General features: G+C 51.0%; 1 protein-coding gene and 1 non-coding gene across 26 annotated transcripts in view; one reads left to right on the forward strand and one right to left on the reverse strand.

Moving 5' to 3' along the window:
• Window positions 1–12,587, reverse strand: part of LOC423110 (USP6 N-terminal like) — a 66,277-nt gene extending 53,690 nt beyond the window's left edge. For 15 of the 25 annotated variants that reach the window (XM_015286812.4, XM_015286811.4, XM_046942301.1 and 12 more), the window contains exons 1-2: window positions 12,535–12,587; window positions 2,319–2,388 (exon numbers count right to left, since the gene is read on the reverse strand). The gene's annotated coding sequence lies outside the window, so the exon portion shown is untranslated. Of the gene's footprint in view, window positions 1–2,318; window positions 2,389–7,607 lie in introns of all 25 variants that reach the window. The other 10 variants (XM_015286818.4, XM_015286817.4, XM_040701705.2 and 7 more) reach the window with 2 other exon arrangements.
• A 143-nt stretch (window positions 12,588–12,730) lies between these two features.
• Window positions 12,731–12,803, forward strand: TRNAA-AGC. Its single transcript has one exon. It is a non-coding gene; the product is annotated as a tRNA-Ala (tRNA).
• Window positions 12,804–16,237: the final 3,434 nt, after the last annotated feature.

Consider the following 16,237-nt stretch of genomic DNA (forward strand, 5'->3'; position numbering starts at 1 on the left):
GGGCAGACATATCAGATCTAAAATGTTCCAGGAAAGCAAAGCCCAGCCATTCATTGTCACTTCACTTCTGCGGCAGACAGTAAGAGAAAAGCCAACAACTATGCATGCAACCAAACCCCAGCCACCAAACTTGCCTGGCATGTGAGCTTGCCAGCCCCTGTACCCACTGCCTGACCAGCAACTGAACTGTACATGTCAGCAATGCAACATCGTTCTCAACTGAGATTAACCATCCTTATGCTCTCAAAACTGCATCTCAAGCTATTTTTTCAAATCAGCATTTACTTTTATCACTCACTAATACGACATTTCCTCTCTCCTCCCCACCCTTCCCCCATTCTGTGTATTCAGTGGAATTGCTTCTTCTGCAAATCACACTGCGATTGCTGAACCTTTGCTGATTAGATGGGGAAAGCCGTGTCTGAAAATAAACCAAATGGCAGAAAACAGACCCCTGTGCGGTAAGATGCAGTACTGGATAATGTATGCAACAGCCCCAACAAAAGAACAGTCAGTCTCCAGATTTGCATGAGAATCTCATCAAGCTCAGTAGATAGCATCTGCAATTACAATAACCTGCCCCATCCTGCAAAAAAAGAAAGAAAGAAGGAAAGAAAGACAGAAGAAAGAAAAAGAAGGGAGAGGTAGGGATGAACACACTTGGGTAAATCAAGTTTCCGTCTGTTCTGTCAGCATTTTGGGCCCCTTTGAATCCTGGGCACTACCTTCTTTCTTGTCCTAAAGTTACGTTTGTTTATGGTTGCTTTCTAGTTTAAGCATCACTTTTACACAGCTGGAGGGTTATTCTGTCCTGTCCCAGCACCATTGCTGTCTGGCCCAACAAGAAGCCAGGCAAGCCCACATGCCTCCATCGACCCTCAGAAAAGGATGCAAGGATGAGAAGTGCCCCAGGCAGCACAAGCCTGTGCTCCCTGAGAACCAAGCTGCTTCAGGACAAGGATGGCAAACTGTTCCCTGCATGGCCACTGTGGGAGGCAAAATCCCATTACTGGAAATCTACTTTGATATTTCAGGTGTGGAAGAAAATGACTTTTGCTTTTTGTCATCAGCAGTCTGGGGCACAGATTCAGCATCTCTTCCTATAGACGCACCTCAGGCAGTCTGCTAGCAAACAGAGGCCGTGCTCTTCTTTGCTGTTGCCATTTCCTTGTGTTCCTGCCCTTAAACAGAGATCCTCTGAGATATAACATAACCCTAAGAAATGGAAAGTACACCTAGAAGGCTAGCACAGGAAGTGCACACACTGTTGCTAACTGCCTCTGTCACCAGCTCAGAAGCAGAGAGCATGTCTTCTTGCAGGGCATGAGCAGTCCTAGTAAATACCAGGAATGAGATGGAAGCAGCTCCACCCTAACTCCTACTCCTCCAGTGCATTGCTGCACCACCCAGGCAATCCTGGATGAACCAGGTTTTCAAGAAAGATTGGCTCCCATAATTAATCCACTTATTTTTTTTAAGAGAACAAGAACACTTTGAGCACAGAGTTAAGGATTATGTCCTCCCACAGCCAATTTACCACTCCTCAGACCTCCCTGAATGACCACAAGCAGCAAAATATTCCACCTGGGTCCCCACGGCTGCACACATGCCTCTAGCTAGCTGGGACCCAATTACAGTTACTGAAAAGCAGTGCATGGCACAGCCCTCATGGCAATGCAGTAATTGAAATCAAGGTGCACGCAGACCTGCTGCTCACATACAGGGGGTGATTACTGACAGCATCTTGGCAATTAAAACCAACTCAAGCAACTCACATCACCAAACAGTTTCAGAGACTGCATATGAGATTTTTCAATTGAAGCAATAAAAACATAATAGCTCAGGAAGACACGCTGGGTAGCACTGGGCACAACTCCACTGCTTCCAACAGCAATCAGCGGCCAAGCAGATTAATAATTATCCAGGAAGGAATAAGCTGCTACAGGCTGTGCTGGCTGTCAGTACAGACACATTAAGAAAACGGGAGCAGATTTGCTCATGTTGGGATATCAAGATGAAAGGCTGTCCACTCAGCAGCGACGGCATGTTTTCTAACAACAAGGCTGTCAGCAAAGCCCCTAAAGCAGCAACAACAAACAGGCTGGATTTGGGGGAAATTCATAAAAGCATGAAAGGATTAAAAAAAAAAAAGAAAATGAACAAAAGTCAATGCAGGTGGTTCTGCAGAGGTCTAGACCCCACTGCTGGAAGAGTGCACATCCTCAGCACACCTTTGTGCTTCTGACACCAAATACCAACCCTGCAAGTATTGCGGCTACAGTCACACACAGGAAGAGCAGTGAGCACTGCAAACATACCTGCTCAGAGCGCTGACTTCTCCGAAGAGCCAGAGCACGATCCTCACTGGCATGTGGGAGCTGGCAAATCCTGTGAATGTCAGAGAGAGTGTTGATTAGTGACAATAATAAGGCATGACTGGTGAAAGGAAAGGAAGTGAAGTCAAGCTCAGGAGAAAGTGACGGCTGCTAGGTCTCTGCATTGGACATATTCCAGCCTAGTTCTTGCCCACAGCTGAGGCACCAGACACAAGGTTCTTAAGAGACATAACCAAAATCATAGAAGGAAGACAAGGTAAAAGGCAAGACTATCCATCCCAAGGTGAGACAGTCTGCCCACCAAAGCTTCGTCAGCAGGCAGTGCACTGAAGTTAAGGTCTAAGTAGGAGAACCAACGAGACCGATACACTGAATGAGTGGCTACTGCTAAACTCTCCCCTCCTTTCTGAGATCCTGTTGAAGATCTGCAGTACAGCACTTCTACAATTGCTTCTGTTTTGTAAAGCAGACGAATTCCACCTAATGTCAGAGTCACACTGCTTTACTCTTACTTATTCAACGCGACGGTTTCATGACACAAATGGTTTGGTATATCCTACCAATTGTCTTACACAGCCTTTGTACCCGAGTCACACCGCAAGACATGTAGCAGCACTGAGAAAAGCAGTGACAGAAATCCACTCCACTGGCTGTGGAAACACCCAGCTGTATGTATTCAAAGTCCCCACTGCACGCCAAAGAAGAGACTTCAGAAAAATAGATGCTTTACAGGAAATGTTTCTAAGCAGCCACAAAGAGACATTTGTCTGGCCATAACGCCGCGGCAGAGGTCACCGTGTAGAGTAATAGAGAGACATGTAATACAGTTTTACTCTTTCCTGTTCTGAGGTAATCGTCTGGGGACAGCAGTGAGCACGGTGGCTGAACAACCATCCCGAAGCACGTTTTACCTGAGAGCAGATTAGAAGGTGGGGGGAGTAAGGAAACAGGCACAGGGTGGGACAACAACTGCGAGCAGCTCTTCAGTCAGAGCACCAAAGCAGCAAGGGGGATGCACTGAGACTCCAACAACCGGATCAGCTCAAGGACGTCTCACATATTTCCTGCCAACTGGAGGACCTCATTACGAACTGCGAGAAAACTTACTCGTGCAGCTCATCAGTTTACCTTGGACTGAGAAGAAGAGACTTACTTGTTTTCCCCAGTCTCTGCAGTGACTCACGGATGTCAACCACAATATTATTTTTTTAAATAGAGAAAAACCATAGCCCATTCAAACCCCCTTTCCCTCCTTTCCCATTACAGAAGGGCTGAAGGCATTTATAAGCATGAAAACAATGCTGAAGACCACAAGACACAGACGTTGGACGCAAGCCTCAAGCACAAATTCTCCATCACTGTTTATAATGCTCTCCCTGTCGCTTTATGTTATCCCACTAATAAGAACATAAGTTATTTATTCACGTTATATACCTCCAGGAGGGTCTTTGTTGTATTTCCTTTGAAGTCACTAAGTGAACACCGTTCTGCAGTGGAACATAAAATCTCTACAAAGACAGAAATAATACAACACAACCCCAATCTGGCCAATAATCTTCAGCGACAGCTTATTTATACAATACAGAAATGCAGTTTTCCCCCAGCAAGGAAATTCCTGCCTTGGCTTCACATGGCTTACATCTGAAAGGAGCTGCATTAGCTTCGGAGGGCTTTATCTGTGTCGGCATCAATCCGTTCCTGCACCGGAGCTCAGCCTGCTGCTAAGGAAAGCATCCAGCACTCCTGTGGAGACAACCATTCCTCCTTTCCTCTTCCCCCATCCCTCTCCTCATACAACTTTCTGGATGCAATTGCTACTATTGGATAACATTACAGAAACATTACTGGTGAAGTTCAAACCCGTCTCCTACCGGTACTGTCGAGCAAGAAAAACGGAGATGGTTGCAGCTTCACTAAGTGCTGCTGCCTGCTGGATTTAATAAAACCCACATGCAGGTGGCTTGGCCTGCCATCCCAAAGCAAGCCCAACTCTCAGACAAAGCATTTTGTCCCACAGCAGCCAGAAACACTGCTCGGTGCCAAGGACTCAACCGTGTGCTGTGTCCATACTGCAAGGCAACCAAATTACAAAGCACGGGGGTAGAGGACCAAGCAATGCTGAGTGACCTACAAAGGGACAGGATAAGGAACGATGGGCGCAAGCAAAGCCATCAGGCAGAGAAACAGCATGGCTCTGCACAGTGGGTGCGCAGCAGCTGCTCTCTGCCACTTGGTAGGCCTTGGTGATCTTGGTACACCTTTTGCAACCTAGATGAAGGCAGCTCTGGCCAAGAGAGCAGGCAAGGGGGCAGTGAGAGGACCCAGTGGCTCCAACTGGTCTGCCAATCCTCAGGACTGACCACACAGCTTTGCTGATTTCCCTGTAGAGAGCAATCACTATTAACGAGGCCTCACTTTTAAGATTAAATAGGGGTATGGGGTATTTCCTGTCAGCACTGAGAAATCACGAAGTTTTGTTTAAGAGGCTCAGAGTAATTTTCTTCCTATGGCCTGCTGGTGATGATCTTGCAACACCAGCATCTTTAAGCTCAAGCAAACAGCTCTGGCCTCATCACAAACTACAGCAAGGCTTAGTTACTATGTGGCTTTTAACAGGAATGATGTGCAATCCCCACCAATACAAGCACGTATGACTAACTCCTGGGGTATGGAAGCACACCAAGAGAGATATCAACAATATTCAGGCTCCACAGCCCTCGGAACTTGAGAAGTCATCATCAAGGCAGCAATGTACTAGCAATGAGCACCTAACATGACAGCTCTTCAGCCTGAGACGGGTCAGATAAATGTTTATAACAAGGCAAGCATGAAAATAAACCCACCCCTAGGCCTAGGGCCAGAGAAGAACAGGATGGCAGAATTTGTCCTGCTCCCTCCCACAGAGGGGCTAAGACATCATGCCCATGTCTGCAGTGTATTTAAGCAGAGAAATACTCTGCTTGATACATTTGAAAGAAATGTTTAATTTAAGAGCTGAGCTTAAAGTCTTTCTGGGGGGGAGAACTCCCCCGGGTTAACCGGGAAGCTGAATGTTTTCAGCTGTTACTCTGCTGTCTGTCAGCAGCACCTCAAAGGACTCTACCAACTTCAAAGCCTCACAGAAATGTTAACACACCCTGCAGTCCTTACCTCTCCTTTGCAAGGAGGGAAACTGAGGTAGAAGCAGCACGAACAAGGCTACAGTGAAATCAGCACCCAGCTTCCCTGCAAGGTATGGCTCACTCAGTATGCGGTGCTCACTCCCACTGATGCTATCCCATCCCACAGGACCTCCAACTCTTCCAGAACAGCCTTTTCCATCTTCCAAAACCTCATGGAATTTATCAAGGTACCATAAAACATGTTTTTTTCCCCCACCACACCCATGAAACTGAAAAAGCAGACCTTTTTCCTCATGGTACAGACAGGAGGGCCCGGTAGTCATGTTTCCCCTCACACCTCTGGTGTGCAAATAAGCCATTATTTCACCGATCCAAAATAGACAGCCCTGCTGTTTCCCTCCTCCTTGTCCCAGTCATCTGTTCCACACTTGCAGATCAAATGAACCACAGTTGCTGCCAACCAGAAATCCTCCCAGAAAGAAGAAAATAAAGGGAAAGGATACCAATTTCTGGCAGGAGCAATTTGCCATCAGCTCCGCTGATAAGAAGCACGGCCCAAGAAAGATGGCACAGTGGTACAACAGAAAGAGGTGAGGCTTTCGAGCTATGGCACAGCTCTGGGAAGAAGTAACCCCCTTGATGTGTGTTTCTGCACAGGGTAACTCACTCAAAACCACTTTACCAGCTCCATTCACTGCTGAATATGTCCCAGCCACTCACTTTTCTGCAGACCCACTGGAAACAGCGTGGTGATGTGCCTCTTGAGGTCTGCAGATAGGGCTGATGTGTCCTAACAGTCACACACCGCAGCTGTGTAAGTCCTGTGGCTTAACGAAGAAGAGCAGGACATGCGGGTGGGTGCTTCCTTTTGCTGTGTGTTTGCCATAGCTCAAGGGTGTTCTCAAAAGGTTTTCAGGAAAAGAGCAAGGCCGGACACCAGACATATGCCAATGATCTAGCAGAAGCTCTTAAGGAAAGCAGACAGCAGCATGCTGACAAGAAATACATACAGGTCTTTGCAGTATCAAAGTTCAAAGACATCCAGATGTTTTCAAGGCTGCCACAGTGCCAAGTGCCAGGCTTATGCCTCCAATGCCCCCCAGCCCACTCTCCCTCCAGCTGGAGCGGATAGAGGCTCAGGGATCGAGAGGCTGCAAGCAGGAGACCTCACCTCCAAAAAAAGCAAGAGCACAACTGGAAGAAATAAAAGCCATGAAACCATGCTACGTGGAGGGAGCTTGTGCATCTGTAGGCTTAGAAATGACAGTGTACCCAGAAGTATCATCCACCTACAACCATCCGTGTGAGCAACAGCTCTACCTAGCTCTCCTGCCCCTGGTTCTCGGAGACAAACGAGGCAGAGCATGGACAGAAAAGCACAGTTAAAACCCTTACGCTCAAGTCTCACCCTTCACAGAAATACCCTTCTCTGCTTTATATATGTTTTGGGGTTTTCTTCCCCGGAAACAGCACAAGGCTTTGAGTTTCCATGGCATTCAAATCAATTAACCACTCCAACCGCCCCGTTCTCAGTTCTCCTGATAACTGTTACCATGTAGAGCACATGCACTCCCCAGAAATATCCCGAAGCATCTTTAACAAAGCCATACATTTGATTGCAAAGCTCGAGCTTTCGCCTCTGCAGAAATTCATCTTACATCAGTTACGGGAAAACAAAACAAAGCAACCAGACAAACCTGACTGATTAATTCAGGGCAGTTTTAACACAGCAGACATCAGCAGGCATTTCCAAGTCAGCCACAACCCGCTGAAGCCACAGCACTCAATGCTGGGCAGGACACTTTATCTCAAACATCTCCCTTTTGCCCCTCTCAGTTAAATGGGCTCACTGGCGGGTCTGACACACCTCAGAGCTGGCCACGAAGGAGCAGGGCTGGAGCCTGATAAGTAATAGGACTATCCCTCCCTTTCAGCAGCTGCAGGGGTTTTATCACAAAACCACAGCACAAAGCTCCCCAGTTTGGATGAAGGTAGCTCTGCAAGGTTCTTGCCTTCCTATACTGGAGGAAGAGCTTTTGTTGCCACTAAGCTGAAAGCACAGCCTCGAGTCAAACCACTCCAATGGTCAAATCTTCCACAGCTTTCCAAAAGCCCCACTTGACATCTTCCACTTCCCACCCCCACGCACTTGATCTCACCCTGAGCAGCCTCCACTGGGTCTCTTCACACACGAAGGCACCAGCACGGAGCTGTGAGGTCACCTCTTGAACTCCTCCTGGCTGAGCAGATGCAGTGCCACGAGGTCTCCAGGCTCAGAAATAAGGGAGGACCCAGAGGAGCTGGCTTCCTGATGTCGCGACATGAATGTCCAGTTGCTCGTGGCTTAACAACGCACATCATACTAGAGCCCAGCCAGCACTAATACTCCAGCAGTCTCTAGTCTCAGCCCATCCACCAGGTCGGTTTGCAAGGCTACAGCAGTTTGAGCACAAAAGGAACTTACTTCAAGGAAGCCAGGCAGAGACTGCACCCGCAGAGCCTGCTGTGGGATTGACACTTTCAGCTTAAGGCAGTCAAAGGGGTGAGGCCACCAGGCTCTGCTAGCTCAACCTCCAGATGTTGAGAGCAAACAGGAGAATGGGCTGGGAGCTTCTGGGATGCCAATGGTGCCAGCACCAGCCCTTTTCCCAGGGATCAGTGTGATGGGTTGGGACAGCAACAGCTCAGCACTGGCACAGTCACCCAGGCAATGATGCAGCAATCTGATGGGGACACAGATGTGGCTCAAAAATACTTCAGTAAAGCACAGTGCCAGCACAGGGCCACCCCAGCTGTTGCTGCCTGGATACAAGCAGCCAGGAGGTGATTTAACTGAGGACCAGGGACATGAGAGCCACCAAGCAAATCAACACTGAGCTGCAGGTTTTCCTGTGAAACTCATGAGGCAAGTCAGCAGGCCAAGAAAATACCAACGCTTTGAAACAGTTCTGGCAACTGTACCTGGTTAGCACTGCAATCAGCACCAGTAAACACACGCAGAGCTTGTGACCTACTTCTTACTTTACCACCCACATTACATCCTCCCTGGTAAGTCACCTCTGTTCTGGCAGTGATGCTCTCACCGCTGCTTTTGACTCATGAAACTGACAGGGTAAAGATGCAGCAAGACGCTAAGAACAACACGACCCAGAGGCTATGATGACAGGTTTTCAAGAAACTGAGTTTCTGCCTGAAATCCCTAAACACACAGGTCCTTCTCTTACCACAACTGCCCTCCTGCCTGCTGTGTTCTGAAACCATCGGCAACTCACTGCTGGCACAGCTTTGCTGCTGAGATTAGTAGCAATTAAAGCAGGGAAGGACATGCTGAAAAATGTCACTCTGGGAAAGGAAAGTCGCACAAGTATATTAAAACACGAGCAAAAGGCACATAAAGTACAGCTGAAGTAGGTGATCGTAGCGCTCGTTCCCAACCTTCAGGATGCTATGATTCTAAGCGTGCCCCCAGCCCACGTGCCGAGTCCCAAGGAATGCGGCTGCTGTGGGGCAGGAGATTTAAGAAGCAGAGCTGAGGCTTGATGAAGTCCTGCTGCGTTCCATCTTCACACTGCGTAAAGCTGAATGGTCAGACAGCGCTGGCTCCCGTGCCTGATTTCCAGGATCCAAGCCACGAGGAGAGCTAAAAATATCCCAATTAACCATTCCTTTCCAACGCGGATAATACCCTGCCACCAGGGTATATTATATGACTGCAGACAGGAAGATGTGGTCTGCAAAGAAAAAAAATCAAACGGGGAAAAGAGCCGGCCAGGAGAGCCACCTCTGAAATCAAGTGCGGGCCACACCAGCAAAAAAAAGGCAGAGGATGTGCTAAATGTGCTAAAGACTCCTGCTGTGGCTCCAGTGCACTCACGAGCTTTCACTCTGATCTGACACACGCACAGTAACACTTCTGTGCTGCCTGCCTTGCCCCGGTGACACACGCAGCTCAATGGGGACACGTCCCTTGCAAGCCATCTCCCAGCTGTTGGCTGGGCCCTATGTCATCCCGCACGCCACAAGTTAAAGCAGGAAGCCTTCATTTGCGGTACAATCCGTGACAAGCAGACTGCTAGGCTCCAAGAGGCAGCACGGCTCCAGAGCCAGGCATTTCTTCACACACATTTCATAGTGATTTTTTCCATTACCCAATCTTTATGCTGACATCTACACTTTTAATAAACCAGCTGTGGGTAAGTCGGGGGTACGCTGACAGCGGCACACCGGGGAGAACCAGCAAATCCTCTCGGTTCAAGGCTGAGCACAGGCTTTACGGTAGAATTACATCTATCTCCCAGGCACGGGGCTACCATTAATGGAATTAGCAGGCGCGCTGCCTCAGCCTTACCGAGGCGGGAGAGGGTGGCAGCTGGCCAGCCCCATCCAACTCCGTCCATACCGCCTGCCCAGCTTTGCCGTCTGCCCTAATGAGCCCAACGCATGACGAGGGCTTGGAATTAAAGAAGAAAACGCGAGCTGTCCAGGACAATCAATATCTCTCTAGGAACACCCAGGCCCCACATCAGCCGTCCTCCAGTCTCACTGAGCTCTCATGCAGCACAGGATGGAGACGCGTGCCAGTGGTGCCACAGCAAGCCCATATCTGAGGAGCACATCCAGCCATCCCATGACTGCAGGGTGCCCAAGTCCTGGCATTTGTTCCAAAAGTGCTGCACAAAACAGAGAGCACTCCTCCCAAGGCACGTCACAGCAAAGCAGCCAAGACTTCACCACGGACACTGCTCTGTATTAGGTTCAACACGGGCAAACACAAAGTCCTACAGCTGGGGAGGAATAACCACATGCACCAGTACAGGTTAGGGGCTGACCTGCTGCAGAGCAGCTCTGCAGAGATGGGGCTGGGTGTCTTGGTTGATCAACAGCTGACCTCAGGTTGGCCATCAGCCAGTCCTTGTGGCCAAAAAGGCCTATGGTATCCGGAAGCATATTAAAAAAAGCATGGCCAGCAGGTTGATGGAGGTAGCCCTCTCCCTCTAGTCTGCCCTGGTGAGGCCACATCTGGAGTACTGCGACCAGCTCTGGGCTCCGCAGTTCAAGAAAGATGGGGAACTTCTACAGGGCAGTGGAGAGCCACAAAGATATTTGGGGCCGAGAGCATTGCCCCTGTGAGGAAAGGCTGAGAGACCCAGGACAGTTTTCAACCTGGAGAAGACTGAGAGGGGATCTTATCAATGCTTACCAGTATTGAAAGGGTGGGAGTCAAGTGGATGGGGCTGGGCTCTTTTTAACAGTGCCCAGTGATAGAACAAGGGGCAGTGAGCACAAACTGGAACACAGCAAGTTCCACCTGAACATGAGGAAGAACTTCTTTACTGCGACCATGACAGAGCACTGGAACAGGTTGCTCAAAGAGATTGTGGGGTCTCCTGGACACCTTCCTGTGTAAACCTGCTTTAGTAGGGGGCTGGACTTGATGATCTCCAGAGGTCCCTTCCAACCCCTATGATTCCATCATGCATGAGCTATCACATAGCCATGCTGAGCATCATGCTGGCATGACCTAGTCCCTTAAATCATCCCTGCACTACCTCAGAAAAGCCAAGCAAGAGTGCCACAAGCCACCAAAAGCCAACAGAAATACAGCAAGCAAGCCTACTGCAAAGCCCAGAGCGCATTGCAACTCAGCATCCCTGGGGACGGTTCTCTGCACAAAGTTGCCATAGATTAGGGCTTTTCTTCCCTAGGCACCTGCAAAGAGACTTCTCTGTCACATGCACGGATTGCAAATCGAAAATGGAGATTCATCAGCACTCAACGTTTGCCTGCATCAGTACATGAGGAACAAATGAGGGAGACCGGGGATGGGGCTGATGGAGCACAGCTGAAGTCAGTGCCCTCGTGCCCCACACCTGCACTTGCACTGCAGCTGCTCTCAGCAGCACAGGGTGCAGGAAGGCAGGCTGCCTCGTGACAGGAAAAACCCTCGCAGCACCGAGGAGGTGAAACCTCACATCTGAGAGCATCTGTGCAAGGCACGGCCAACTCGCAGCACGAAACGCTTCTCCCAGCCCTACAGAGTCCAGCAGACCTTTTGCAAAACTGAGCAGGGGAAACGCTGTGCCTCAGGTGGGGTCTGCCAGGAGGGATGCACACGGTCCTGCAGCTCAGAGGGACAGATGTCAAAGAGAAAGGTGGACGACAGAGAAAGGACTGATGCACGTGCAGTGCTCTCTAAGCTGGCAAGCGGGGGGAAAGCTCACATGGGGTTAAAAGAACAGCTAAGGTACGGAGCTGTCAGAACTGTGAGTCAAGCTCCCAGTCAGGAAGGCAGGCTGCGGAGGGGTGTGGTGGCGGTTGTTTGGTCGCTGCTATTTGGGTTTTTTCTTTTTTTTTCTTTCTTTTTTTTTTTTTTTTGAAGATAAATGTGTTTGCTGGCTGATCTCCCCCTGGCTGAAACACAAGCAGGAGAGCAGCCCGCAGCCACGAAAACAAGCAACGAGAGGCAGGAGGGCTTCTGAAGAGCGGCAAGCGTGCTGCTTGGGCCCTTCAAAGAAAGATGCAACATTCAAAGACGCGTAAACTTAAACTTCCCAGTGGTCTCGATAAAATAGCATTCAGACCAGCTACTAACAGCGCTGCGTGAGACAAAACCCACCCCCAGACCAGAACCCGTCCATGAAGAGCGATAAACAACAGACGAGCGGAGCTCCACGCCGGCGCCGCCCGCAGCACAGCCGCACGGCTCCGGACCCGCCGCGGCTCCCGCAGTCCCGGCGCAGCGCCCGCCCCGCGCCGCTGTGCCACACACACCCCCCGCCGTCCCGCAGCCCCTCACAGCCGCCACGCGGCCCGGGCGCCCCCGCGGAGGGGAAGGTGCCCCGCAGTAACCGCGAGAGAGAACGCGACGACTTCCCTGCGTCCGGAGGACCGCAGCTCTCCCTCCGGGGGTTCTCTGAGCGGGGAACGGGGGATGCAGCGGCAGCACCGCGGGCACCCCGTGGGGAGAGGCAGAGGCGCTCCGAGCCCTCCGACCGGACACCCTCACACACACCGACGTTCTCCCGCGCGCCCCCCGCACAAAGCCCCGCGATGCTCCGCGCCCCGCCGCTCCTCACCACAGGCGGGCGGCTGGCAGCTCCCGGCCTCGCCGCGCATCCCATCCTCCGGCGCGCGCCCCAACGCCCGGCCCGGCCCGCGCGCTCTTTCGCGCAGGCGCAGTGGGAGGCCGCGCGGGGCCGGGTGTTCCCAGTAAGGCGACGGCGTCTCGCGAGACGAGAATAGGGGAGGCACGAGACAAGCTGGATAACGGGCGGGGAATTAGCTCAAATGGTAGAGCGCTCGCTTAGCATGCGAGAGGTAGCGGGATCGATGCCCGCATTCTCCAGTTTTTCTTGTACATTCACGGCACCTCTGTTTTCTTCAGCTCTCTTAGGCTGGGGGCTGGAGATGGGCGACGCGATCATAAGGGGTCTGTCTGTATGCTCTGTAAATGTATTTAGCTATTTAAAAACTACTTTTTACATATTCGTTTAGAAAGAACTGATAGGATTGTAGAAATCATTTAGGATGGAAAAGATCTCTTAGGTCATCAAGTCCAACTGAACGGTGGCAGCTATACCACTTCCCTAAGTACCACAGCTGCACGTCTTTTAAATACCTCCAGGGATGGTGACTCAGCCTGCTGCAATGCCTCACACCCCTCTCTGTGAAGAATTTTTTCCTAATATCCAACCCCGGTGCAACCTGAGGCCGTTACCTCCCATCCTATTGCTGTTACCTGGGAGAAGACACCCCCAGCCTCCCTTCAGGTCGGGGTAGACAGCGATACGCTCTGCCCTGAGCCTCCTCTTCTCCAGACGGAATAATCCCAGCTTCCTCAGCCACTCCCCATCAGAGTTGTGCTTCAGACCCCTCACAGCTCCATCGCCCTCCTCTGGACACGTTCCAAGGCCTCAGAGTCCTTCCGGCAATCAGGGCCTCAACACTGAACGCAGCACTGGAGGTGCGGCCCTACCAGAGCTGAGTACAGGGGGAGGATCCCCTCACACAAACAGACTTTGCGGGGCCACGCCGCACAGCCACCATCTTCTTGCACAATTACGGCAGTGCCGTACCCTGGCTGAGGACCGTGCATGCGCTTTTCCTCCTGCAGGTTGTAACCACGCTCTTCAAAAACCATTCTGTCCCCACCACCCTTCGCTGTAAGCAGCGAGGCCGTGCAGCTGGGACGGTTCCCAGCACGACCAACCGGGTTGAAAAGGGGCTGCGTTTTCTGTGAACTGATCATTGGGTATAAATTTCCATGGATTCTCAACGGAGTCAGACCGCTTTGCTGACACCTCTCAGCCCCTTCCAGAAAATGGCGGCAGCCACACCGAGGTCTGAAAGGCAGATGAGCGGATGGAGGTGAAGAGTTTGTTCTCATCTTTTAAGAGTGATTTACACTGAGGATTTGGAGTCCCGGACAAACCCGTGCAATAACCAGCTGTCCCTGCAGCAGTCTTCAAAGCTGTATAGAGGGTTCAAATATTCGTGTGCAGCAGGATTTAATGGGAACTTGAGATCTGCCACAGCCTTCTCTTTCATCAGCTGCTGCACAGCCGATGTAAGGAGACTCCAAGGCGAAATATGGGTGTATTTATGGTTCGATTGTCTCTTTCCCCCGCTAGCTGCAAAGAACAGCCTCACCCACGCACCCACTCCAGCCCTGGTCCTGGACCAGCTGGGTGTTTGCAGCAGAGAGAGCCCAAATGTGCACAGCTGGGGCTGCACCGCCCCCTGCAGCTCAGCTGCTGCTGTGCTGAGCAGCTCCGCCAGCTCAGAGCTCTGGAGCCTGCCTTAGTAACTTACAGCACGCTTCTTGTCCGGCCTAGAGGTGACCACAGCCAGAAACTGTACGCCTTAGGACAATATATTGCACAAATACTCAAAGCACTATTTCCTTATAACAACCCCCGCCCCCAAAATAGACGCAGCACGAAACAAAGAGAGCAGCTTTTCTATTACGAGGACAAGGTGACCACATCAGAGCAGCGGAGCATTCCTCCTAATGGCTTTCTTGTGGGAATCTGCTGAGCCGTCACGGCACAGAGCCACCATATGTTTGCACACATGCAGCTGGGGAGCGTTTGCTCCCATTTGCCAGGAGCTCAAAGCTTGCAGCCCCCGGCCACTTGCTTGCCAGCAGCATGTGCTGGTCGACCTCCTTTGTGCTGCTCTTGCAGCACTGTGGCTCTGAGTCCTGGTGTCAGATTCTCCACCCCGGCTCCACAGATGCTGGGGCTGTTTTTTTCCCTTCCAAGAGTTTGATCAGCCTGCCGGCTCTTGAGGAATGGCCCGCGCTCTGCATTTCCTCCCCCCACAAAGCTTCACAGGCTCGAGGAACAAATGGCTCTCAGGCAGAAGGACAGGCTGACAGAGAGAGGAAGTGCCAACGGCCAAACCTGGGCTCCGAGTGTGACAGATGGGGCTGGGTGCATTCCTCCAACTTGCTGCCACAACTCACGGTTTGCTGGTAGGCATCACACGGTCAAGCTAGCAAAAGAGCTGACACTACCCCGAAAATTCTAATGTTTTTAATTGCAATTAAGCGCATGCACAAAGGCATGGTGAGAGCAGAGAGGACAGAATGGCAGAGTGCTGGAGGGCAGAACGACAGAGCTTTCAGCTTATGCTAATGAGTTTAATTCTGAGACAATTTAAGTAGCCGTCTGGATTTCTTGCTCTAGGTCATGTGCATACGGACATCAGCTTTAAAATGAAGTCATCTTAAATGCAGAGATGTGTCCCGACCTCTCCAGGACACAGGGCTGCCCTGGCTACGTCCATAGAATCATAGAATGACTTGGGTTGAAAGGGAGCTCAAAGATCATCTAGTTCCAACTCCCGTGGACGCTGGTGTGCTCTCCTAATGCCAAGCTAAAGAAGAGAGAAACCTGGCTGGGAGGCAGCTGTGCTCCATTTCCTCTGAGGTGTATTGTGTCCAGTGAGTGGGACAGCCTGGCCCTGTTTGCTGCAGAAATGCCACTTCATTGTTCCCAATATGCCCCCAGTTGTCCCCACAGTGAGGGCAACCAAGGGGATGAAGGAGTTTCTGGCTCTCCAAGCAAGCAGAGCTCCTGCAATGTGCACTTACTGTGTTCCTGAACTGCTCTGTGTTTTGTTCTCTCCATGCTGTGTGTAGGGATAAGTGATAGGATGCAATTTCAGAGCACCACTGCAGCCTCTTACACAGACTTCCTTAAGCTCATGGCCTTCCTGAGGGCACCCCGCAAGGCAAGAGCAGCCATCCTCCACTGCCTGCAGCATCCTCTTCCACCCACCTACTGGTGGTCATCTGCTGGATGGATTGTGCCATCCTCAAGCCACACATCCTCTTATCCCTTACAAGGTCCTCATGCCCCAGCCCAGAAAAACTCAGACCTTGGGAGCAAAGAGCTGAGAAATGAACCCAAAACAGGGCTGCAGCCTCGCTGTGCTGTTATCACACTCACATGGGGCTGTTCCTGCTGGGCTGTTCATGCGGCCACTCTCCTGCCCCTACAGGAATCCAATGACCCAAGCCTGCAGGCCAGAGGACAGCCATGTGTGAAGCACGGCTCCCGGCACAGGTGGCAGGAACAAATGGCCATTCATGAACATTAAACTGCCTCTATGACCATTGTGTTTTGTGGGAAGCTTGCTCTGGCACCATTGCCAGACCACATCCTGCTGTAACCACTGCCAGCCTTCAGAATTTGCAGTGAAACAGGGCACTGATCCTCAGTGCCTCCCATCCTGCAGCCCATCTGCACCAAGGAGGAAAAACACAACCCAACA

Source organism: Gallus gallus, chromosome 5 (genome assembly GCF_016699485.2).
Source record: "Gallus gallus isolate bGalGal1 chromosome 5, bGalGal1.mat.broiler.GRCg7b, whole genome shotgun sequence".
In the NCBI taxonomy this organism is placed as follows: Eukaryota; Metazoa; Chordata; class Aves; order Galliformes; family Phasianidae; genus Gallus; species Gallus gallus.